The sequence below is a fragment of the Gymnoscopelus microlampas genome, assembly GCF_963454915.1.
Source record: "Gymnoscopelus microlampas genome assembly, chromosome: 18".
Taxonomy (NCBI): Eukaryota; Metazoa; Chordata; class Actinopteri; order Myctophiformes; family Myctophidae; genus Gymnoscopelus; species Gymnoscopelus microlampas.
In genome coordinates, this window is record NC_139955.1 from 39,913,713 (window position 1) to 39,917,017 (window position 3,305).

Genomic DNA, 3,305 nt, shown 5'->3' on the forward strand with positions numbered 1-3,305 from the left:
TTAGTTCCTCAGCACACCGCTGGGCCATTCTTAGAGACCATGTCAAGGACCTTACAGCGAAAGCACCGGCGTCAACAACCAGGTGGGAGTGTAGTGTGGACTGCGTTAAAGCCGTGCGCTACCAGCTGCCTGAAATTGTGGAGGCATTGACTGCCCTGGAGGAGCATGCGACAGAAAAACGTGATGCCGACGTTGTTTCAACAGCTGCAAGCATCTGCCAGGAGATGGAGACGTGGCCTTTTATGGTTAGCACAGTTGTATGGTACGATGTGTTGTACCAGATCAACAAAGTGAGCCAGACCTTGCAGAGCCCAAAGGTTTCTATTGAGACACTGAGAAAGGAAGCCGTGGGCGTGACACAATACCTGCAGGAATATCGTGATCATGGCCTCTCCTCTGCCAAAGCAAATGCAAGGGAGACGGCGGAAAGCCTCGAGGTGGAGATGAGCTGGCCAGAGGGAGAGGAGGAGTCAACGGCAGAGGAGAGGTTCCATAGGGAGTTTGTCCTGCCCCTTTTAGATTCAACTCTGGTCACATTGGAGGAGAGGTTTTCTCATATGGAAAGCTTACATGAGATTTATGGATTTCTCTACTCCCTTGACACGATGAGAATCAGTGAGCAGACAGGGAAACTGGACAAATGCTGCCAGAGATTGGAGCAAACAATGGATGACATGGAGGCAACGGATCTGGTGCGGGAGGTAAAGGGGGCTGTCAGAGCTTTTCCCACACACATCACATCACCATATGAGATGCTTGACTACATTTATAGGGAAAATATAAATCACATCTACCCCAATTTGAGCATAGCTCTCAGGCTGCTTCTCACACTCCCTGTGACGGTGGCTTCGGGTGAGAGAAGTTGCTCATCCTTGAAGCTCATTAAAACTTACCTCGGATCAACCATGTCACAGGAGGACGGGTTGACTGACCTCGGTGTTCTCTGCATTGAGCATGACATCAGAAAGTCATTGGATATGGAGAGTGTGATAACACAATTTGCTGAGGCCAAAGTAGTTGCTGAGACCAAATTGTAGTATGTCTCCTAGGCAGGCTTAAGGCATGAAGACTTAAGACAAAAAACAGTACAAAAAGCAAAAAAGTACTAAACAAAAACGCAGCAAGTTCACAGCCATTCAATAGAGGGAATGAGAGCGAAAGGAAAAAGTACACAGTTTTACATGCCATTGTGTTTAAATGTTTGCCCTCTACCATTATTATTTTCTCCCTTGTTAGATTACAAGACAGTCCAGGCGACTATTCAAGAGAGGGAGGGAGACAGAAAAATATATTTTACAATACAGTAGATAGGACCACAATGGACCACAAAGTCCCTGGGACATTTTTTGTGTTAGCCTTTAGCCTATATATCTGACTGTACCTTGTGCTGTTTACATTTCTGACTAATAAAGTGTTCAACCAATCAATATACATTGTTTTGTCATTGCTTCCATTATTGACCTGTATCCTTCTTTAATCACTTGCAGTTGCATACTGTTGTTAGACCATGTGCAACAGTAGTCTAGTACAGTCAGCATCAGCAATTTCTGTCACAGAACTAAGGTCAAAACTTTGTATCCATAATGGCAATGTCACAGCCATATCATACTCTAAAATATGCCCTGTGTGGGCAAGATTCAACAGCTGACAAAATAAGATGTTTGAAGGAATTGACAGGGTTCACAACAATTACATTCTTCAGTCCATGAGCCTTGGACTGAGTCGAGTTGGTGCTGTTTTCACTAAAGTAGTAACCGTCAGTTTTTATCTGTGTTCCAAATCGTATGTTGCTGTTTTAATGGTCTACATGAGAATAATATTCTTACTGGAGTTACTATAAACACAGCAGCTTACATAATTTAGATAACCTCAAATTACCTCTGACTGAACAGTAAAATGTAAACTTTACATTTTACTTTAGCCCACAACACTACGTCATAAGTAGCACTTGCACTAGCCTTGACGACCATGCAGTCTTACTATGCAAAGGTTACAATGTAATTTAGATAGTATGTTAACTAGACACATGCCAGGTTCATTTGTTGATCTGGCATCCTATAGCTTGTATAGTTTCAATGTACATATTTTTATGGTCTGGCTCCAAGGCCATAACAAAAAAGAGGAAACGACACAGAGGTACTGCATAAATAAGTGTTAGGTTTATTAACAAATGGTGAAATACTTCAAGACAGCAACATGTTAAGTTTCCAAATTATATCAGGCCGGGAAACATGCTGCCCGTTGGAACTGAGGTTAACAAACCGACATAACTAAACCAAACAGAAATGCACTCCTGTGTGGCCACGCACGCCTGTGGAGGACTGAAGAAACTAGCCTCGATCTCCAGGCTTGTATTTTTGCTAAAAAATAAAATAAACTGCATACTGTAGAGCAGGGCTTTTATAGTGTCTGGGGAGACCATGGCCAGGTGTCTCCCCTTCCCCTGATTGTCTCAGACTCCACCATCCAAACCAGCACTGCAATGGAATCTGGTTTTAGGCAGTTAAAAGCACACACACACATACACACACGCACAGAACCCTAGCAAAGGTCCCAGGGGCAGTCACAATATATCTATATATATATTGATTGGTTTATGATCCCAGATTACCCACTGTCTCTATGCATGTATTACCTTGCTTACTGTAAATCGCTCTGGATTAAGAGCGTCTGCTAAATGTCTACATTTTAAATTGTAAACTACATTCCATCTTTTATTATGTTAAGGTCACTGCTGTCCAGTCCACACATCTTCCCCCCATTTGCATGTAAGCTATCCATGTACCCATGTGTGAATGAGAGTATCTCTCTCCACTTGCTATTCAATTAACATAGGCCATTCAAGAGGACAATGAAATAGGTCAATTACTCCCTATAGAAACCTAATTTGTACACAATCACTCAAATTCCTTAAGAACAATAGAACCTGGATTTGTGATGGAACAACTGTTCGCTGTGCTGTGTCTATATAGTACGTGACGTAGGTAGTTAGTTACATAATACAGTCACCATCCTGCATACTAGTAGCATCTCAGTAGTGCATACTGTAATAACTGCAATTATATGTACCTATTAATATGAATAACTTATATTCGTGTTGTTACTGAAGAGATGGGTCTATTCTGCACTCATGGATGTACACATTCACCTTTTACCGGACTGAAACTGGACATCCAAATGGGTGCAGGCAAAAAAAGGAGAAAAAAATAAAACACAATCACAAAGGTTTTTAATTATTTGACAACATGTTGAATTCATCCAGATACTCCAATCAGAAGTTGCATAAATTGTATTGACCGTGCTCA